The following is a 25,081-nucleotide window of genomic DNA, read 5'->3' as shown; positions in this document are numbered from 1 at the left end:
GGCGAGCATATGCAAATTAAAAAAATAGAAATTGAAAAATATGAATAGGGGTCATAACAAAAACACCATAGAAATCCAGAGACTCATATGGACATACATTAAAAATCTGTACTTTGCCACATTGGAAAAGCTAAAAGAAATGGATAAATTGCAATACATATCACTTACCAGTGAAAATCAATACTAAATAAGAAATTTAAACAGAACTGTAGCCATCAATGAAATAAAAACAGGAACTAAATCTCCCAAAGGTAGGGGAACCCAGGAATAGATAGTTTTAGTGCAGAATTCAATCTGACTTTCAAAGAAGTATTAATCTGACACACCTCAAATTATTCCACAAAATAAAAACAGAAGAGAAGAAACATTGCCCAACTCATTATCTGAGGACACAGTTAAACTGATACCCAAACATAAAGGACCAACAAGAAAAAAAATTGCAGACCAGTATTTTTCATTGATATTAATGAAAACGTTATTAATAAAATACTTAAAAATCAAATAAAAGAACATGACAAAAAATCATCCAGCATGGTGAGGTGGTGCACGCCTATAATCTCAGCACTCAGGAAGGCAGAGGCAGGCAGATCTCTGTTAATTTAAGGCTAGCCTGACTACAGCATGAGTCTAGGACAGCCAATACTACACAGAAAAATCCTATCTTGAAGACAAACTAAATAATAATAATAATAATAATAATAATAATAATAATAATAATAATAATAATAATAATAATAATACAAGAATCAACCAACCAACCAAAAAAGATTATCCACCATGATTAAATAGGCTTCATCCCATATATGCAGAAAGCCAACATCAACTTAAATGAGGAGAAAGTCAAAGTAATTCCAAGAAAATCACCAAGAGAAGGTTGTCATTCTCTCCTTACTGCTCAATATATTACTTGAAGTCTTAGAGCATTAAGGCAAATGAAGGAGACCAAAGAAGACACAAATGGGAAATGAAGAAGTAAAAGTATCTTTATTCACAGATGTCACAATAGTATACATAAGTAACCCCAAAAATTCCACTGGGAAACTCTTGCAGCAGATAAACATTTTTAGCAAAGTAGATGGATAAAAAATTAACTCAAAATATCAATATTTACCCCTCATATACAAATGACAAACTAAAAATGAAATAATAGAAATAACACATCTCACTATAGACTCAAGTATTATGAAGTATTGTGAAGTAACTCTAACCACGGAAGTGAAAGGCTTAAAAATAAAAACTTTAAGTCACTGAAGAAGAAAACTGAAGAATATATGAGAAGACAGGAAGATATCCCAGGCTAACAGATGGGTTGGATTAATATAGTAAAAAGGGCCATTCTACCAAAAGCAACCTACAAATTCAGTGCAATCCCCACCAAAATTTCAGCACAGTTTTTTACAGACCTTGAAAGAACAATTCTCATCCTCATATGGAAAAACAAAAACACCAGGATAGCTAAAACAATCCAGAATAAAGAAAGAACTGCCGAGAGCATTACTATTCCTGATTTCAAGTTGTACTACAGAGCTATAGTAATAAATACATCGTGGTCCTGGCACAAAAACAGATATGTTGATCAATGGAATTGAAGACCCATACATAAGTCTATACACCTATGAACACAATTTTTTTTAATTAAAAAAGGTAGAATCAACTGGGTGTGGTGGCACACTCAAATAATCCCAGCACTGAGGAGGCAGAAACAGGGGGATCTCTGTGAGTCAAGGCCAGCCTGGTCCACAAAGTGAGTCCAGGACAGCCAAGGCTAAACAGGGAAACCCCATCTCAGAAACAAAAATGAAAACAAAAACAAAAAATAAAACAAAACACCAACTAATCAATGAAACAAACAAACAAGCAAAAGCCAGAATCACACATTAAAAAAAAAAAAAAAAAAAAAAGACAGCATCTTCAACAAATAGTGCTGGATGTCTGCATGTAGAAGAATGCAAACATAATCATATTTATGGCCCTGCACAAAACTCAACTCAAAATGGACCAAAGATCTCAACATGAAAACAGATACACTGAACCTGAGAGATGAGAAAGTGGACAGAATGGCCTTGAATTTAATGGTAGAGCAAAAGTATTTTTGAACAGAATGTTGTTAGCACTGGCACTAAGATCAACAATTAATAAATGGGACTTTATAAAACTGAAAGGACACTGACATTTTGACAAAACAGCAGCCTATATAATGCAAAAAGAATGTTTAACAACTGTGCTTCAAAAATAGGGCCAATATCCAAAATATGTAAAGAACCAAAAAATAACTTGATATAAAGATGTGAAGACATCCTTTTGGGACTCTAGGCGAGAGAAGTACAGGAGAATGTGGAAATAGAAGGACCCAGAGGGTTCTAGAAACCTACAAGAACACTATGATGGGCACATCTGGGCCCAGTGGTTCTGCTCAAACTATGGCACTAACATCAAAACCCTATGCAGATCTAGCCAATGGATAGGACATTCTCCACAGTTGAGTGGAGAGCAGGGGCTGACTTTCACATGAACTCTGGTGCCCCATATTTGACCATGACCCCTTGATGGGGAGTCCCAGTGTCATTCAGAGGAAGGATAACAGGCTATCAAGAAAAGACTTGATGCCTATGATCATATAGAGGGGGAGGAGGTCCCCCTCAGTCACAGACATAGGGGAGGGGAATATGGTGAAAGTGGGAGGCAGGAACGGGAGGATGCAAGGGATGAAATAACAATTGAGATGTAATATGAATAAATTAATAAAAAAGTTAAAAAAAAAGAAAATGAATAACCCAATTTAAGAGTTGAATACAGATCTAAACAGAAGTATCAAAAGAGGAAACTTAAATGGAAATATTTAACAGTCTTAACCTTCAGAATACTGCAAATCAAAATTACTTGGAGATTTCATCTTATACCTCTCAGAATGGCTCAGATCAATAAAACTAGTGACAGTTCATGCTGGCAAGGATGTGAAATAAAGGGAGCACTCATCCATTGCTGGTGGGAATACAAACTTACAGAGTCACTATGAAAGTCATTGTGGCAGTTCCTCAGGAAGATGAAAATTGGTCTACCTTGGGATCCAATTATACCACTCTTGGGCATATATCCAAAGGACACTTTACCCTATCATGGAGACACTTGCTCAACCATGCTTATTCCTGCTCTGTACATAATAGACAGAAATTGGAAACAACATAGACGTCCCTCAATAGAATAATGGATATTGAAAATATAGTACATCTCCACAATGGAGTATTATCAAGCCATTATAAAAATGACATGAAATTTGGAGAAGATTGAATGGAACTAGAAAAAAAATCATCCTGAGTGAGTTGTCTGAGAAAAATATGGCCTCTATTTGCTCATATGTGAATGTTAGTTGCTAAGCCAGGGATAAGCTATATTCTGTAGAACTACAGAGGTTAGGTATAGAGTAATGAACATTAGGGAATAGATTTCTTTAGCAAAGGGAAATAGAATAGATCATCATGGATGGATAGAGGAGAGGGATCAGAGGATTAATAGGTGAAGAAGAAGGAGGGAATAGAGAAGCAGAGAGCTAAAATTCAAGGACAGTAGAAGGACACTATGGAAGCTTCCTAAGATATATATATGAAGGTGATTCAAATTAAATCATCAAATAATTGGGGAAAGAGATCTTTAACCTGTCACCAAATGAAGCTTCCAGTATCAGGATTGGATTGTGTTCAATTGAGTGTTTGGTTAAAGGGTCCTTATTTAAATCCCCAACAATCCAGGCTATTGCCAAGACTATAGGTTCCTCTTTACAACTGATGGAAGGATCCTATGTGTGAAGACAATACTTACACAACTCTTTGACATCGAGAATTTTAGCTAATGCCTAAATAGAACCTTCACCTCCACATGCTAATGTCCGTAGTACAGAAAAGAGAAACATGTCATCTGGCCACAACCCTGTAATCTACAATGGTGTCCTGCATCTGCCACTCTGTGATATGACGGTAAGTCCCACTCTACAAGATAGAATAATTCCTTGATACTGCATAGGTAACCAAGATCTAGAGACTAAATGCCCAATGGTCCTAGGATAAAATCAAATGCTACCAACAAACAAACAAACCCAAACATAACAATAAAATGATCCCTGCCATGCTCATAGATCAGTGCCTTGCTTAGGCATCATCTGAGGAGCCTTGTTCTACAGAAGATGAGAACAAAGACTCACAGACACACATTATGCAGAGGGAGAGAACTTGGCATACTTAGCTCTGAACCAGATGTCTCCATCATATCCCTTCCCTTGGAGCTCAGGGAACCCTGAAGAAGAGGATATTCTAAGAGTGTAAGACCTGGAGGAGATGGAGGACACAAAGAAAAAAGCTCATTAAAATAAATAACAGAGACTGAAACAGCATGTACAAGGCCTGCACAGTTCTGCACACACACACACACACACACATGCTTCCAATTAGTGTTTTATGAGATTCCTGAAGGTGAAAATGAGTGTGTCTTGGATTCCTGTGCTTTTGTCTTAGGTTCTTTTCCTTCTGTTTGCTTGTTTTGTCCAATTTTGACACGCTCCCCTTTTTACTCTTACTACACCTTACTACTACTACGGTTTCACTCTACAGCCTGATTGTAGCCCCCTCCCTCCTCTGCTCCAAGTCCTACCCTCACACGCCTTTCTCACAGGAGAGCTCCCCCCCCATGGGTACCAACCCACCATGATACATTAATTTGCTTCGGGACTCTGTGCACCCTCTCCCACTGAAGCCAGACGAGGCATCCCAGCTAGGGAAAAGGAAAGGGACCCAAAGGCAGGCAACAGAGTTAGAGGCATCCCCTGCTCTTGTTAGAAGCTTCTTTGTTGTCTAATGAAAGACACAAAGGGCATGGATCTGGATGGGAGGAGCTGAGGAGGAGGATTGAAAGCATTATTTAAACTTCATAATGGCTAGATAGAGAAAATCCCACATTTTCCTTCTTTGTAAAAAGTGTAAATATATGCATATATATCTCCCTCTTTTATTGAACATAGATACATTTCTCATAAAATATAATCTGAATAAAGTTTCACCTCCCTTTGCTCCTTCGAGTTCTTCCCACCTCATTTCCTATATGGATCCATTTTTTTTCTGTATCTCATTGGAAATCAACAAAAGATGACAAAACAAAATATAATAAGATAAAGCAATAAGCATCATATCAAAGTTGGACAAGGCAACCCAACATAAAAATAAAGAGCCCCAAAAGAAGGCCCAAGAATCAGAGACCTTCTAGTTTACACATTCAGGGATCTTGTGAAAGTACTAAACTAAATACTACAATATACATGAAGAGGACCTGGTAGAGACCCTTGTAGGCTCTGTGCTCACTGCTTCAGTCTTTGTGAGTTCAAATGAGCTTTGCTCTATTTTAGAGGGCCTTGTTCTCCTGGTGTCCTCTGTCTGCTCTCTTTCCCTCACTCTTTTTTTTTAAATATATATTTTTACATACATGTTTATATTATTACACATATACAAAATAAACTACATACATCAAGAAGAACCATGAAACTATGTTCTGCCTATTTGAATTTGGAACTTATAGAAAACATCTTTCCTGTTATGTTGAGTCTATAATTCTGAATGAAAATCAATATCTATCAATCTCATCTCTATAAATTTAAACCATCTATCTAGACCTAAAATCATCTTAACCCCTAAATAACTAAGCTTAATTGTAAAACTAAACTATCTGATCTTCAATCCCATCAGAGACTTGAGAAAGAATAATAATAATTACCTAAGTAAACAGGAAGTGCAAGTTAGAGGCTTCCAACCTGAAATAAATGACAGAGACAGTTTTCTGCCTGAGCAGTCACCCAAAACTCTCTATAACATTGGAGCATCATCTTCAGCCTTCTGGCCCAGTTTATCTGACGGACCTATTTTTGAAGCAGGATTTATTGAGGACTTTCTTAAAGTGGCTTGGCAGAGTTTGGACTTGGACTCTACCTGCATCCAATCTAGGCAGAATTCTAAAGGAGGACATTTTGCCCAGTGACTTGTTTGCCACATTTGAAGCCATCTCTATAAGGAGGTTCGTTGATGCTCATCATCTTTTTTGAGGTAGGTGGGGTGTTGCTAGGAGTTAACCTGTCTTATTGACAATGAATCCTTAAAACAATAAAAACGTCTTAAAATGCCATATTCTGCAGGACTCTGAGTAGGTTTCTGGTTGCGTTCCTGGGCTACAGATGTTTATTTTCATTGTAAGTTGGTTATAAGTTACTATTGGTCTTACTCAGAAAGAAAACGAGGTTGGACTCAAGGATACCTCTCTTTTCCTTTATCTTTCTCTTTTAGGTTTGAAGATAGGGGTTGAAAAGAAGGAAGAGGGAGTATAGAGATATATAGGGATGATAGGACAAAAGCTACATTATTGAATCTATTCCTCAACTTAAGGCCTTAATTGTTGTTCACAAGGTTATTGTTAACGCATTGGTATAAGATTTTGTATATTGATGCAAAATAAGTTTAATTTTGATGCACTGGTATAAAATTTAAATTTAAGATTATTCTTCACACATATTGTGTGTGTGTATATATACATATATATGTATATGTATATAGATATATATTCTTCTACTCTAATATGAAGTATTTTGCCCATACAACTCAAATAGATTAGAAGGTTTACCTCCAATACTTTGAAAGTGCTATTTTAGGCTGTTTAGGATAGTAAATTATACAAGTTAGTTGCTAGTTGATCAAATTATGGTCATGTCAATTATTAGTCTGTTTTTATGACAAAAGTATACATCCTAGGTGTAACAGATAGTTATGATTTTATCGGTAGATAAGGTAAAATAGTTAAGTAAGGTCTTCAAAGTCTTCCTGTCTCTGCCTCCTCCTCCACGGGGATTGACAAGCTCTGTGGGAAACATTTTGATGGAGACATCCATTTCTAGCTGTGTATTCCAAGGTCTCTGTCTCTGTCTCTGTCTGTCTCTGTCTCTCTTCTCTCTTCTCTCTCTCTCTCTCTCTCTCTCTCTCTCTCTCTGTATAATATCTGGCAGTGGGTCTCTGTATTTGTTTCCAATCTGCTGCAAGATGGAAAATGTATATGATGGGAAAGCCACATTTTAAAAATTGTACATGGATAAACAATACACACACACACACACACACACACACACACACACACACACACCAAACATTTTATGTTGACTAAATTCACAACTGTAAATCCTGTAGAACCATATTTAGCTTTCTTTCTGCCCTACCTCTGAAAGTGAAGAAAGACTTAGCCACAAAGTGATTCTTTCCTTTCTAAATTTGAGAAATTCCAAGTAAAACTCATGGCGAGGACCTTTCTGCTTTTATACATCTCTCCACACTAATTCAGCGGCTCATAAAAGCTGAGTTCTGAGTAGGCTGCCCTTGTCTTGTGATTTCTGTATCTCAGGCAGAGGCAAAGAATAGCTGAACTGAAGCTTATTTTTACACTTGAAGTTCGTGTTAATCCTGTTTATTTAAAAAAAAATTCTCATCTAAAAATTATACATGTTTGTTTTTGTGGAATGAGATCATGTGGTCATAAGATTTTTGAAAATTTATCCAATATAACAACAACAACAAAAAAAAAAAAAAACAGAGCCAAAATGAATGATTCTAGATGTGTAATGTTTGGGACTAGATTTTATCCAAACAGCAGAAAAATTACTTCAATCTATGTAATTACTGACTTAAAGCTTTTTATTGACACTATCTTACAGATTTAATATAGTGCGTTGAAATTTAGGAGATGATTTTGTTCCTATAATTTGTTCTTAGCCTTGAAAACTATTTATCCTAGTAAGACCTGAAATCTTTAGTGACCTGTTCAGTGACTATAAAATGTCCTCTGACAGCAGTAAAAAAGAAAAAAACTTGAAAAAAAATATCCTGGTAGCCAATGTTACTTGGAGTCTGCTGGTCAAGGTCAGTTATATGCTAATTTGCACATGTGTGTATCACTTTTGAGCTTTTACCTAGAAAATACAGGTTATTTTAATAGGTGCTCAATAAGCAGAGAACGAGAAAAGTCAAGTCAAGTAAGATTTTGATAAACTGTGAAATTTTGGGCTTATTTTAAATATCAATATAACATTTTTTACTTATGGTTTAGCCTCAAACAAGTTTGAATCAGATGGTAAAAGAGCATGAAAGAAAATGATAAATGTTTCAGAGGGCTTGGTAGAACTCCCAAAGCATAACGGGGTAGAGTTATTTAAGCAGCACGTCGCTATTCATTTTCTCTTCTCTGGTGTGTGCAACAAGGCCATTTGATACTATAAAAATATTGGCTCAGTGAAAACTCATCTTTCACATGTTTGAAAGACATAAATGGTGTTTCAAATATTAAAACATATTTAATATGAATCCGTGCTATGTTTTGGAATTTTTCTCTACTCTGAGCTTAATTTCAGTGTACCATAGACTATCCATTCTCCCACCACAGTTTTTACTCTCAAACAAAGTAGTGTGCACTCATTTACTTAATTAAGAGGATTGTTTAGTCTCTGTGGATTTCCTGTTATTGTTGTTTAGAAGAACAAAACTGTGGTTTTTATTTTTTTTTTAATGATCTACTACTAACCAAGAAAACTCTAATCTAAGAATAAATGGAGACTTCTTTATGGAAAACAAAACCAAACAACCACAACAACAAAAAAAAAAAAAAAAAAAAAAAAAAAAAAAAACCTCCAAAATATCATGACAGTAGAGTTCCCACAGCAATCAGTTGTTCAGAAAGGGACGTTTGTGTTTGAAGAAGTTAATAAATGAGATTGGCGAGAGAACAGGACGTACTTTGAGGATGAGTTTTCTCTTTCTTTTGCGAGGACTTTCTACACATTATTTCTATAAAGGTCAAGTTGGCTCTCTCTGTGGTGATCTGTTCTTTCCTAGGCCACATGCTGCTATAAAAGACACATTTCACTTGGAAAAAAATCTATTCCCAATGGAGGAAAAGAAGCAAAAAATGTCTTGAAAGTTAATCTGGCATCCAAATCTTAATATGGATTCGAAGTGTGATAACTAGTCACAGAATGCAGTCCTTTCTCAAATATTTGTGCAGTTTTTAGATTGGGCATTCTATTATTTTCTTTCTATCTCCTTTCACCTCTTTGCTCAATTACTGAATAAACACAGCTTGGCTCTTGCCAGTCTTCCTGCCCTCTTGTAAAAACACCTTAGATGTAAGTCATGGGAAAGAATAGCAAAGCACCTTTAACTCTCAAACTTTCCCATTAGAGATTTCTATGTAGTGCACATAATACAAATTTGTTAAAGGAGAATTTGTAGGATAGGAACAAACAATTAAAACTTAGGTACAATCCCACTACAACATTATAACCATGATTGAACTTGGCGATACTTCCCCTTTAGTTCTTGTATGTGTATATATCCTTAAATATATGCATACATATATTCATATCAATATCTCTAAACACACTTAATAAATTTAAGCTTTTATTGCAATGTAAAAACCTATCTCTTTAATAATATGGGTGAGAGAATATCTTATTTTGGAATTGTAAACTGAATACATAAAAATTATTTCTGTTGTTGCTGAATAATTTGACTTGCTTTTGTGATAAAAGCTGAAACAAGTTAATTTTCAGTTTTTATTCTCAAAAACAGGATTATGCCAAAACATGTGCACGTTATTTTTCAAGAGTTTCATGTGCATTTTGATAGGAAGTGTCTGTAGAAAGTCCAACGCAAATGAGTGAAAGGAGACACTGGGACCCATCCACTCAGTATGTGAGTTAAGGAAACCATGTGTAACAAGCTCAGCGCTATGAAGTGATTAACAAGGAATTATAAGGGAAAGACAACACTAGTGTCTTATATTAAACATGTAACTTTGAAGAATTTTATAATGTAGTTGTTTATAGTTCTATGGGTTTTTTTTGTTTGTTTGTTTTTTTTTTTTTTTTTTTTTTACTTAACTCTCACAGTTCTGATGTATATGAAAGATAAAGTACAAAATGTCTCTTAACCACTGAGGCTTGGTCTTCTCTTTACCGTAAGGTAAAGAGAAATCCACTTACTGATGATATAAAGTTAGACTCAAAGCCAGGTATGCTGACTAGTGCCAAATATGGAAGTCTAATGTAGCAGTATCATTATAGGTTGGGTGTTGGCCAGGGCTACCTAGTGAGTTCCTGAACAGACTAAGCTATAAAGTAAGATATTAGGTCAACAGTAACAACAAAAATAAATAAATAAAGATATTTGAGAGTTTAGCCAGGTCATTGTATGCCACCAAGTCCTCTAGATATTCAGTAGGTAGAGTCCTACCAAGTGCAAAATATAGCATCCTAGGCCATACTGTAGGTTTGTCTGTCTATGGTTTAGCACTGTCTAGTGGAGTGTGGGTGAACTGGACAAGATCTTTATCTATTTGCAGTTGGCACATATCACTTTCAGTCACATGTTATAGTAGAAGTAACATCATTTTGGTGTATTTGATTATGAACTAGTTTGGATGCTTAGAAGAAAAATGGAGATTTGCTAAGATAGACCATTTCCCTTGCCTTTCCAGCCCTTCCTATAGTATTGATGTATATTGCTCCTGCCCTCCCTGCTCAGTGGTGCACATCTGACATATTATAAGGTGGATTACTCCAACTTGGATTCCCATTCTAGAAGTTAGACAATAGAATTCACTGTTAGCTTTCTTATCCAACTGGAACTTTATCCATTAAACTTATGATGTTTCAGGAGAAAGTAGAAGAATGAGATGAGAAAGAAGCCAAAGAATACACAATACCAGATTCTCATGAATCTTTCATTATTGATTCTAGACCTTTTGAAGCTTTGATCTATTACTCTTATTTATGAGATAACTATATCCCACTAAAGAAATCTCTTCAACATGTTAACCAGTTGATTTTTGTCATGTTAAAGGTTGATATTTTAACTAATACACAGTATGCTAGTGGGATCAGTCTCCACTGATGATTCAATTAATCAGTAATTACTTATCATCCGTTTAGAAAATTCTTCTCTAGAGGTTAACCCGTAGGCTTTGATTTTTTTGAAACCTACTTTACTTAGGGTTCCTTAATGTCTCTACCTCCCTTCCAACCCACAGACCTTAGGTAGGAGAGAAAGAAGATTAATTAGATCTTTTTTGACTCCATTCCTTGGGGCGATTCTAACTCTGTCATCAGAATTTCAGCAGTTCAGCAAAACATCATCAAACACAGCAGCAGGAGCAGCAGCAGCGAGCAAAAGCAGCCTGTTTGAAGCTTCTCTATAACTTTTCTCTCTAGGAGCCACTTGAAGCAAAGTGTAGCCACGTGAAGAGATACAGAGCCAAACAATGCAAAAGGATGCAAAGAGATCAATGTCTGCCTCTGGGCTCTTACTTTAAACTTTCTCAGAGTCTGCAACAGGATGTTTTCCAGCTGACAAAAACTATGCCCACTCTGTTAGTCCCCAGCTGACAAAGATCACATGCCCTCTCATGAGTCTGTTTATCATCTGTTGGCAAACTAAAGGAACTTTCATCTCCCACGCTTGGGATAAACACACACACACACACACACACACACACACACACACACACACACACACACCCATACAACGTAACAAAGACTTTCACTACATTTTCCTTCTCTGGAAAAATCATGATTCACACTTTTTCTCATGCAGTTTTGAATAGTGGACTGATAACAGCAAAATCATGAAAATAGATGACAATTCTAATTATGGCAATGATGGAGATGTACGGTGATGAGGGTGACGGCATCAGCTGACGCTTGTATTCAGATATATTTTCTTCTCAAACCATCAGTGCTTAAGACAGGTAGTGTTGTCTTAAAACAAACCAAAATGTTTTTGCATCTTTTTAAGAAGTTGACTTTTATGACAAATTCTGGAAATTATCTGTAGCTAAAGATCAGATAAGAACACAAAAAGTTTTAGGAAAACTCATCTTAAATCTATGGAACAAATTGGGCAACCATAGTTTTGCCTTCTTTCCAGATGTTGATGGACCAACCTTGTAATAAATTTCCTTTGAATGATGTGCTAATATCCATATGTCAACAGTGTTGACACTTGACTTAAAAGAAAAGCTAAAAAGATAAGCTGAATGATTTGAAAATATGCCCATGTCTCCTAAGACGGATAAAAATGTCAGGGCCAATTCAGCTGTCTCATTTTAACTCTACTTAACCAACTCAGTCAATTTACTTTGTCTTCCTGGCAGACAATGCAGTGCTTAATTTAGTTACACCTAAACAAATCAAAGAATTCACCATCATTTTCACGTTTGCTATGTTACATGTGAAATAGGTCCATCCTGACAGATGACCACATAATCTTGTATGCCTAAAGCTATGGATTGCATTCAAAAAGATGTAGAAAACAGTGCTGCTTAGTGGGAGATGATAAATCATTGCACTGAGGTTGAAATTTTTACGGGAATTTGTCAATTTTAGTATTTCTCTTCTCTTTCTCACACAGACAACTTTAAATAGACTAAAGGAGGAAATATTGTCATATGTGTATGTGGTGTATGAAATAATAGCCAAAACAACCAACTTATGTGCAAAAGAGAATTCTTGGCTATTGTTTAATGACTGTAAAATCACAGAGATCATAGCTTATAAGAATCATTGTTCTATCACTTTAAAATAATATCTTTAATTGACTATTGGGAGGGTATCTGCCTATTCTAAACATGTTAAATTGAGAGAGCTCCTGACCTATCTCTTGATAATACTTGGAATGATATTCTCTCAGTTCATACATAATTGGAAGTACCTTGATTCAACAGAAAAGTTTGGTCTTGAAAGAACTCACATTTGCTTGAGGAATGCTATAACTAGTTTAAACAGCTGAGAAATGGAGTGGTTCCATAGGACTGGTTCTTATTCTGGACTCTAAAACTACTCAGAGTTAGTAGCAACAACAGGTCCATGAGGAAACAGTCTGGACTCACAAGTTATAGTTATAGAACAAAAATGACAATGAGTTTAATGGAAAATTGATAATGCCAGTGAAAATTTAGAATATTCAACTTAAAGAGCAATTCTTGTACATACAAAGCAGATTTTTATAACGTATTAGTATAACTCTCCATAACAAAGTTAGACAATTTTAACACCAGATCCAGAGACATACTGTTAAGTAATGTTCAGGTTAGAATATATGTTCAGACTATGGTGGGGCGTCACTACAGATATGCTAAAATGGCTAAAATTATACAGTTAGCAATACCAAGTATTGACAAGGATGAATGACAAACTAAACTGGTCAGAAATTGGTGGATCTGGAAGCAGAGTAATACAGCTTTGTTTGGGAATTCTTCAGTGACTCCTTACAACTTAAGCACATGTCTGTGGCCCAGCAAGCCCCACTTGAGATATTCCAAAGAATGTTTGAAAATACATATCTGCAACCTAGGCCTGTGTGTGAATATTTGTAACATTTTATTAATAATAACTAAAACCTGCAACTAACCCATGATGGTGAATGGGCAACCAAATTGGTGCACATTCGTAAAAGGAAATAAAACTGCAATAAAATGAAAGAACCCACTAATGAATGAAATGAAAAAAATGAACTTCAAAAGCTCCACAGCAAGTAAAAGAAGGCAATCATATTTTTATTCTTAAAGCCTTCTAGAATGGATGAACTATGCAATGTAGATCAGTGAGACTGATGGCTCCCAGAGGTATGCGTGCCATATTGGATTGGCTGGTGATGGTCAAAGCTAGATATTTGTCAAGTCTAATTGATTTTGGATACTTATGAAGGGGGTGCCTTTTACTTTGCATATTATAACTCAATAAATCTGACTCTAAAATTAAAAAAACTACAATAATTTCATGTATCAAAAATCTAGTAAAGCTTGGAGACATCATTGTACCCAGGGGGCTCTGAACTAATTAACATATTAAAATTCCTGATACATCCATACTATGTTTGAATTAATAGGCATTGGGAGGTACCTGATGAAATAGTTCACTGAGGCACATTCTGGAAAGATTTGTGCCATCTCTGTTTCCTTTTTGTTTCTATCTTCTTTCTGGTCACCATGACATGAACAACCTCTACCTTGGGTTTCCACCATGGAATTTCTGCTTTGCCTCCTGCCCACAGTAGTAGATTCCACTGAATTTAGACCATAATATAGGAAATATTGACTTGACATAAATCTTTCCTCGTTTTTGAACTGTTCCTCTCAGATACCTGCCATGGTACCAAAAATCTAATAACAGTGCCTATACTTCAAGCAACAAGGTAAAAACAGGTCAGTATGAAAATTACCACCAATAAATCATACTTGTGAAAGGTAAGATAGTTAAACACAAATTTCATTCAAAATGTGTTTCCAAAATACTATAGCCTACTAAAAGTACAGTAGGTTAGATGAGGAGTGGGAAGGCACCGTAAGCGTAGGTAATGCACCTATTCTGTTTCCCGCTATAGAATAAAGAGTAAAATCATAATTCAACACACACATAAGTTTGTGGCAGAAGTTTGAACTACTCCACTGAGATCTGAATATCTGGACCACAGGATTTTCTAGTGCAATTCTGAGCTGATGTGGCCCTTCAGTACTATGAAGAAAAAATATAATAGGGAAGTAGAAATCTTATCTAAAGTCATATATCAGGATAGAAGTTACAAATAAAAGTGATTTAGCTTCACTCCGTTGAGAAATGGAAGGGGAAAACAATATGATTGTCTCATTAATCATTTCGATACAAAATATTCTTAAAAGCATTTAAACTTAGCCACGTTAAATATATATCAGAAATATGTGGGAACTAGATAATCTTAAAATATACTATATGTCTCTTAATGGCATGGTGAAACCCTTTATTTTTATAATTTATATATATAGTAATAAAATAGTTTAAACATTTTTGTAGACTAGGCATGGTAGTCCATGCCTGTAATGTGAACACTTGGATTGATGTAGCAGAAATATTTTGAGTTTAGTACCAACTGGGTTCTATAATGAGACTGTCTTAAAATAAACTTAGAGAGCCCATTCAACCTCAGCATTAGGTGCTGAAACACTAAAGACCATTTCCTTTAAAATCAGTAACAAGTACAGGATGATCACTTTACTAATTATTTTACTTAACACATAGTTTATTAATCAAGTCTATAAATTATGATAAAATGGGGCAGCTTCTTTAGGGAAATGAAACAAAATATTTATAGAGTATCAGCAAAATATTTAGATCAATCCACCAATGCATCACTTGGATTATTAAGTTAAAGAAGTACTGTTAGGACCTGGAAAGATACTTTACTGGTTTAGAATTATCTGTGTTTGCCTGGTACCCAAAGAGGTCAGAGGAGGGTCTTAGGTCCCTTTTAATGGAGTCACAAACAGGTGTGAGCTGCCATTTGGATGCTGGGAATGATACCTGGGTTGTCTGCAAGCAAATGTTCTTACCTGATAAACCAAACTGCCAGCCCTAAATCTTAAATACCATTAAATATATTTCACTAAAATGTATTTCATGGACTCCAGGTAAGACACAATTGGAAATTCCACATCATGTCATACACAGAAGTATTAACTCACCTAGGATACAAGCCACAAATGTATGGGTACTTCCACAATTTTCTGTGAACCCAGGGATTAAGCTCCAGGAGTCCTAGAAAATATGTCATGGGATTTTGTAAATTCCATATCAAATTGTAGACCCAAAGCAGAAGAACTAGCTGGCCAAGGACAATGCTTGACCCTCAGTATAATTTCATATATGTATATATATATAATGAAATATGAGAGAACTCTGGAACATTATACACACACACACACACACACACACACACACACATAATATGTAGGCTATGGGAGAGCTCTAACACACTGTGGAAAGAAAAAAATCTTCACATAATATATTTAGAGGAAAGATAGTGCACCAAAAGTATAGAAAATAATTTCAATAAAATTATAGGGGAAAATTACTCCAACCTAGAGAATGAGATGCCTAACCAGGTAGAAGAAGCCTTTGTAACACCAAGTAGCATGAGAAAAGAAACTCCCCATGAGATACTAGAGTTAAAACACCAGAAACACAGGCAAAAGAAAAGGTATTGAAAGCCCTAAGAGAAAAGAATCAAAGCATCTCCAAAGGCAGGTTCATTAAAATAAGACATACTGCCTAGAAAAAACACAAAGCCAGGAGGGCCTGGAAATAATATTCACTATTACACCCAAAAAAGTTATTTCAATTAAGGGGAAAATTAAAATTTCTCAGGAATAAAATATGTTGAAGAATTTATGTGTATTACAGATGTACAAAGATGTTGAAAGAAGGCTTCATTCTAAATAGAAGGATAAACACACTGAAAACGTGTGCTTAAGGATAATAAATGATATCAAGACAATTTTTACTAAAAGGTGTCTTTTTTAAACATCATCAAATCAAACACTTGACATGAATTAACACACACCTTTCAACAACACATTTTAAAATATATATGAAGTATAGAGTTCATTTTTAATTATGTTTTTCCTACAAGTCCAATCCCTAAGTCTCATGCCCAGGTCTGTAGCAGACATTTTGCTTTGGCGAATCCTCACTCTCTGTCCTCATTCCAAAGGGACTACTTAGATCCTGTTTTATACTCTCCAGTGAAACCCTTAACCCAACAACAGACAGGCTACCCCCATTCCTAAGTGTCTCATCCCTATATTAAGGAATACACTTTTTGGAACACCAAGTGGCCCCAACTATTAGCACCCCAAAACCAGGCATCACACTCTCCTAAGAAGCAAAGAGGAAACAGAGCCTAAGTAACAAACACTCACTCAACAAAGATAAGACCTGGTTGAGTTAAATCTTTCCAATCTCAGAAGCATAGATGACAGCATAATAGCAAACCAATAGCATGTCTACACTAGACCCCAGCAATCCTACCATAACACACCTCAAGTATTTCAACCTAGCTGAAGAATCACAAGAAAAAGACAGTAAAACAGTATTGATGAATATGATATGATCCCTTAAAGAAAAAAAAATGAATAAACCCCTTAAAGAAACCTATAGAAAAAGAAATAAAGCCATTCTGAAAGCAGAAATTGAATCAATAAAGAAAACCAAAACTGAAGGAAATATGTAAAAGAAAACTTTAGGAAGTTGAATAGGAACAACAGAGGCATAACTCATCTTCAGAATTCAAATAACGGAAGAGAGAATTTCAAGCACAGAATGCAATAGAGGTTGCAGATATATCAGTTAATAAAAAGCTAAATCTGAAAAGTTCCCAATACCAAAAACTCTAGAAAAATATGGGATGCCATATAAAGACCAAATATAAGAATAACAGGAACAAACAAAGGAGAATAAAGGCAGGTCTAAGGCACGGGCAATGTTTTCAACAGAATCACAAAGAAAATTTCCCTAACCTAATGAGGGAAAATAACAAAAAGCACACAGAACACCAAACAGACTGGACCAGAAAATAAAGTCCCCACAGCACATAATAATCAGACATTAAATGTATGTAATAAAGAAAGGATACAAAAAAACTGCAAGGGAAAAAGACCAAATAACATATAAAGTAAGACCTAAGACCTAATAGAATTATATATTTGTTCTCAATAGAGACTCTAAGAGCCAGAAGAGCTTGGATAGGCATCTTATCTTCTCTAAGAGACCATAGATGGCAGCCCAGAATCTTATATCCAGAAAAAAACTTTCTACTGCAATTGGCTGGGAAATATGATCAAATTTAGACAAAATTTATGTACAAAATCATGCCTGTTGAAGATGCTAGAAGGAAAACTCCAACCTAAAGAGGTTAACTACACCCAAGAAAACAAAGGGAATAAATGATCGCAGACGAGCAAATTCAAAAGAAGAAATGAGGAGAGAGAGAGAGAGAGAGAGAGAGAGAGAGAGAGAGAGAGAGAGAGAGAGAGGGAGGGAGGAAGGGAGGGAGAGGGAGAGAAGAAAGAAAGAAGAGAGACAAAGAGAGAAGGAATCAACAATCTTGGTCATTCATATCTCTCAACCTCAATGTTCTCAATTATCTAATAAAAACAGAAATTAGCAGATTCTACTTCAGCCGCACCTAAGAAACATACCCTAACCTCTCAGATAGACATCACCTCAGTAAAAGCATGGGTAAAGATATTCTAGGCAAATGGACCTAAGAAGTAAACTGGTGTATCCATTTTAATTTCTGATAAACTATACTTCAAACCAAAACTAGTTAGAATACATAGAGAAGCACACTACACACTCATTAAAGGAAAAAGAACCAAGAAAACATGGCAACTTTAACATGCTCTAAATAGAAAGACATTCAAGTTTATAAAAGTAACACTACTATAGCTTAAATCACATATTGACCCTCACACACTGACAGTGAGAGACTTCAATATTCCTCTCTCCCCAATGAATGGGTCATAGAGACAAAAACTAAACAGAGAAATGTTATTGCTAACAAATATTGTAAACAAAATGGGCATAACAGGTATTTACAAAACAGTTCACCAAACTCAAAAAAAAATATGACTTCTTTTCAGGACCTCATGGAACTTTCTCCATGGTTGAATCATGTACACAAACACAAAGCAGGTCTTGGCAGACACAAGGATATTGAAATAAGACCCTGCATTGTATCGGACCACCATGGACTAAAGCTGGGCATCAGCAATGACAGCAACAAACAAGCAAGCAAGCAAACAAACAAAAGCACTTACAAACTAATGGAAAGTGAACAAACAACTCACCATTGAATGAAAAAGGTGTCAAAACAGTAATTAGGAAACAAACTGAAAGACAAAAACCATATAATTATCTCCTTAGATGCAGAAATGGTCTTTGACAAACCCTAAAATCCCTTTCTTAAAAAAAGTCCTGGCGATTTTAGGGATCCAAGAGACATACTGTGACATAATAAATGCCAGTTACCCCAATCCCAAGGCTAGGCTAACATCAATCTAAATGAAGAGAAACTCGAGGCAATTTCACTAAAGTCAAGACCAAGACAAGGTTGTGCACTCTCTCCAAACCTGCTCATACCTAAATATTACTTGAAGCCTTAGAGCAATAAGACAACTAATGAACATCAAAGTAATATAAAGTGGAAGGAAAGAAGTAGAAGTATATTTAAGATGTTATGATAGTATACACAAGTGACCCAAAAATTTCTACCTGAAAACTCCTACAGCAGATAGTTTCAGCAAACTATCAGGAAAAGAGCTCATTTCACAAGAGCCTCAAATAACATGAAATATTGTGGGGTAACTCTAACCAAGCAAATCCAAGACTTAAATGATAAAAACTGAAAGACGTTGAAGAAGATATCAGAAGACGAAAAGAAAAATTGTGGAATGATACGCAAGCTGCACTGGTGGTAATTCGATCCTTAGTCTATCTAGCACTCATGGGCTACACACATACATATGTACAAATAGGCATGGCTACATACACAGGGTGTGCTACTATTTTAAAAGGAGTTCATGAATAAGAAAAATAGCGAAGTAACCATCATATTTTGAGTAGAATACCCTTTATTGTTTAGTGGGGAAAATCTAAAGCACACAAAACTTGTATAGAGTCTATGATTAATATAAATAAAGTAATTAACACATTTTGTTTATTTCTACTGAACACATTTACACTGGAGTTGGCTGACTTGACTAGGAAAGATTGGCTGCCACTTAGAAGAAATGAGTGTTGAATGGAGCATTATGGGAGGAAGCTTTTTAATTCCCATTGTCTCCCTATAACTTTAGACTCTTATACTGAGCAAATGCAACTATTATAAAGGTTCCAATCCAATACTTAAAGTAAATGGTAATATCTTTTCAAAGCATTCTGATTAAGCTGGCTCCTATGATATATACCTTAATGGGGAACAAAGAAGGATCCCCTGAAATATCCTGTTAACAAGGAAGTAAGGCATTCTGTCCCATGGCATAGGACAAGAAGAAAGTATGTATCTGTGTTTGCCACACAGAGGGGGAGTAAAGGAACGAATACTGTGTAATTATTTATGTAAAGGGTAAGTGGTAAGAATGAGATAGAACAGGAGAGAACATCACATGCCTGTGTCAAAACTACACAGTAGTCCTCATAAGCACACTCTGGCCAGTCACTAACATTTGTTTCCATAGAGGCAAACCAGAACTCCTATTAGTTACTGGCTTTAAAATCTGACTTAAAAAATGATCTTTCATACCCCATCAAGCTCTCGGTGAAACAACATGAAGTGGAATACCAGTTTAAAGAACTAATGTGAGCCAAAGTTAGTACACTAATTTATAATATGGTCTGGCCAAGCTACTGAGGCTCACATTTTACAATACTTTCCAATGATCTGGAATGTTCCTTTCAAGGAAAATTATGCTAAATTTATTAAATATATAATTTAATTGTCTCACATAAAATCTTAATTTCTAGTAAGCTGAGTATTTTACAATTTTTAACTGATTTTTTAAAAAAAGGTGCCTTAATATCAAACACTGCCAATACATTTCTATTTTGATTGCCGTCTTGCTATGACATCATAAGAGTGTTAACATACTTACTATTTGTAGTATGGCACAGTAATCCAAGGGTTTGAGGTGCTATACCCTTTGACATACTGCACAAGCTAGTAAATGTTTGCATGCCTACCATTTGTGACATATTCTACTAGGAGGTAGACATACAGCTGGAGTGTGTGTGTGTGTGTGTGTGTGTTGGTTTTCAATAAAGTTTTTTGTATGTATTTAAGATTTGTAGTGAAGACTGATTTTATTTTTGAGCCTTCAGAATATCACAGGGCTTTCAGGCAAAATAGTTTATGTGAATTGTGGAAGATGAGAAAAGTATTTAAAAGGTGGAATTTTCTGAAAAAAGAGAACAACATGAGAGAGCTAAGACTCATATTTGGACATAAATGACATATTTGAAAACTAAGGCTTAAATTAATACTTGTAAGACCTCACAGAAATAAATAAATAAATAAATAAACTGAGCCCATACACAGAGGGTTATAAGAGCTGGGCTAACTCATTGTCATTATTTAGGAACTACTGCCTATATTTTCCTTGGCTGGTGCCATAGTTTGAGGAGGACCCCAGAACCCAGATCCGCCTGTTATAAAGTTCCTCTTGTAGGCTTCCAGAACCCTCTGGATCCTTCTATTTCCCCATCCTCCCATGCTTCTCTCACCTAAAGTCTCAATAGGATGTCCTCTCCCCTCTGACCTACTTTCCTGGTAAGTAAAGTTTTTCATGTCATGTACCCCTTGGACTAGTGTCTCGATATAAGTGAGTATGTACCATTTAACTCTTTTTGCTTCTGGGTGAACTCACTCATTATGATAATTTCTAGTTCAATCCATTTGTCCGCAAATTTCGGGGATTCCTTGTCTTTAATAGCTGAGTAGTATTCCATAGTGTATATGTACAACAGTTTCTTTATCCATTCTTCTACTGAGGGACACTTAGGCTGTTTCCATGTTCTGGTTATTATGAATGAAGGAACTACTAACAGGCTTTGAAAATGCTTCAGAAATGCTTTAAAATAATTTAGGAAATACTAAAATTGATCAGATATTTTCTTTGTTTGTTGTTTGTTTTGTTTTGTTTTTAGAGACAGACTTTTGTCTCTATAAAAGAAGCAATACTTACCCATATAGGTTAGGATTTTTTTTTTATAATTTGTGATAAGACATGCATAGCGTATTTATTATCTTAATCTTTTGACTATGCTTTTACATTTCTATGGATTGTGCATGACAGAAAAGCACTCTTTCAGTTAGCTACACCTGGCTGATAGCATCTTTTTGGAAGTAAGTGCATGGTTTACACAGTCATTCACCAATAGCTGCCTTCTGCACACAAAATGCCAAGCTCACAACACTAAAAAAAATCCATGATTATTAAGTAATAACTTTCCCTTTTAAAATTTAAAGTACTGTACATTGAACCTAGGGATTTACACATACTAGTCAAGCAATCTACCTATAAACTACAGTTCTAGAAACTCACCCCATTAAAAAACATTGAAACGTGGTCTAACAAGATCTATCTGGCCCTGAATTCCCTGTCTGGCTTAAGCATCCCTTGAACTCATGGCCATCCTTTCTCATGTTCCAGAATAGCTGGCATTGCAGACCTGTCCCACCAGGCCCAGTATTTTCTCACATTTTTATTCCTATGGCAAGGAGCAGGAGATATGAAAGGAAAAAACATTGTGTTAGTGGTGAGTAAAATACAGGACTCAAAAATGTGCTGTGTTATGCCAAATCCATATTCTTTCCTGTCATCTCTCCACACTAACAGATATTTACATTCCATGCGTGTGACAGCTAATTGATTTCATTATGAAGATGCCTCTTAAAAGGAAGCTTGTCCAGGTATGCCATCTTGGAAACAGTAATGTAATTGCTTTGGACAAGAGACTACCATGTAGGCAGAGCACAAAATGTCTGTAAAGGTAATGAAGGAAGAAAGAATAGGATTTCTTTAAGGATCACCTCCCTGAGGTATTGACAGTGTCAGGGTCCAGAGGGAAGGTGTCTCACAATCGTCTATCTAAAATCTACTTCATTGCCTTCCAGAGACTTGGATGGCTAAGGAACTCAGAGACACATCAGCAGCCTTGTTTGCACACAATCACAGGATCAGTCAATAATTTTGTTGAGCATATATAACATATTCCTCCAGGCTCTAGGTTTGAAGGATCATAATTAAAGATTCAACAATATATAGCTGAGATAGACCAAACTATATGTAAGTACAGATAGCCATATCTAACCACAATATGCTGAAGTTTCCATAATTTATAGACTTTGTGGGAAAATATAAGTTTACTTTTATGAATTAACTGCAAAATCAGGTACCAGAAACCTTAACTTAAAGATAACTTTGTTTTGTAATTGGAAACATGAGAAGAATGTTGGAAATTATTCAAAAGTAAACAATCCTAGTTGGTGGAATAAATTAGTTTTAATTTGCATGAAATTTTATTTGCCTGGTAACTTGGGTTTGAAAGAAGCAATTTTCAATGCTAAACTACTAAGCAATTGCGGTTGATTGTATTTCTTCTGTTTGCTTGGTAATGACTTTATGGATGTCATCATCTTCTCCAAGCCTTATAAAGTTGCCTTATTGTTTTGATTGTGGGCATTTGAATTCCTCATAAAATAGTTGAATTCTCATGGTAGAAGATGCCAGTGACCTTATTTGGTGGCATATATAATAATGAAAATATAAGCTGGAGGATAGCGTTCTCAGGTGACCACACAATCTCTCAATGGGAACAGGCTTCACTGAGTCTTAATAAACCAGTGTAAGGAGAAACTAAGAGTCTGAGAAATTCTATCTGCCAAAGTATTTGAGACTGTTTCATTTGATGTGGCAAAAGCATCATGGGTAAACTTCTGGGCTCTCTTTGTTACCTATCAAGCAATACTGACAAGACAATATCCTTAAGATAGTCTTACAATGTAGTGAAAATCTTGTTTATTTTATGTGAAGCATATTTTATCCTAGTAGCCTTCAGGTTTTCAATTACAGTCTAGTGACATTCTTCAGGTTCAAAGAATCCAGAGATAATTGTGCTTTAGGGACTAATTCTGTTATTGTTGGGCTGTGTGTATAAAGACATTCTGTTTTTTTGTTTTTTGTTTTTTTAATTCTGAAAAAGAACATTCCTTTCCCCAGATAACCCCAGAGCCACATACATATACGTTTCACAATCACAGTTTCCAGATCTACACCTTCAATTCCACCCATATATTTTATTAGAACTTAAAATTTAAGGATTGAAATTATTGCATAGTAAAATTCAATGTATTATTTTAAACTCACTTTTCCATATGTCCCAATTTCCCCCGACTATTTCACAAAATAGAAGATATGCCAGAGTCAGCATAATTTCCTTACTGTCTCCAAAACAGGTTATGTTGAATCTACTTTCCCTGTCTTCCAACTGTATTCAGTACAACTTTGTCTTCTATATTTTTTTTATTAAATCAGTGTTCAAACTAAGGTACATGATCCAAGAGAAGGGTTTTTTGGTATCAGTTCTCAGTGTATTATTTTTTCTTGCCTATGTTGACTTGTGACATAGAGAATGTTGTTAGCACATTGTCTTAAAAGAGGAAACTGTTTCCCAGGATGTGGTTGACATCTTCTGGACAAGCATGAAGTCTAGAAGCTTAGGGGTATATTCTTTCAGTAATTAACTAACTAGCCAATGATAAAAAGAAATAAGAAATCTAAGAACTTTCTGAGACTTGTCATTTTACTGAAGACCAGAAGTAGACACATATTATTTGGGTTTCTTTTTTTACATTTTTTTATTAATTTATTCTTGTTACATCTCAATGGTTATCCCATCCCTTGTATCCTCCCATTCTTCCCTCCCTCCCATTTTCCCCCTACTCCCCTCCCCTATGACTGTGACTGAGGGGGACTTCCTCCCCCTTTATATGCTCATAGGGTATCAATTAAATTTCCTATTTTTTCCAGCCTATGTTTGCTAGAAAACTGAGCTAAATTCTTGAAATTCTAGCAATTGACATATTATTGTTGCAGCCACCTTTCATATTAGTTTATTGTATTTTTTCACATTTCTTCAAATTATTTATCTTCAGAGAGTATAATCATTTAAAAAACCACCTGTTATTCTTGGAAAGAGTCTTAAAAATGCATAATAAATAAATGAGTTTTCTTCGAATATGTTATGATGTCGACTGAAGGGAAAACTAAAGACTTGAACAGAATGAAAGCCGACTGCACAGACATGGACATTAAATTCATCAATTCCTAGTTTGTTTCTACTGATGTGATAAACACCATCATCTAAAGCAGTGGAAGAAAAGGGCAACTTGGCTTATGCCTTCATCACTAAGAAAAATGAGGGCAGGAATTCAAACAGGAAACTGAAGGCAGGAACAAAAGCATAGGCTGTAGAGGAACACTGCTTACTACCCTACTCTCAGGCTGACATTATTTATACATTTAGTAACACATACCTGTAGTGGTACAGGCCTTGAGGGGCTGGGTCCCTCCATGTTAATCTTGGCTACAGACCAATCTGATGGAGGCATTCTCTCAGCTGAGTTTCTGTCTTCCCAGATGGTTC

Source organism: Acomys russatus, chromosome 15, assembly GCF_903995435.1.
Source record: "Acomys russatus chromosome 15, mAcoRus1.1, whole genome shotgun sequence".
In the NCBI taxonomy this organism is placed as follows: Eukaryota; Metazoa; Chordata; class Mammalia; order Rodentia; family Muridae; genus Acomys; species Acomys russatus.
The sequence above is the reverse complement of the archived record's forward strand: the minus strand, read 5'-3'. Positions refer to the sequence as shown.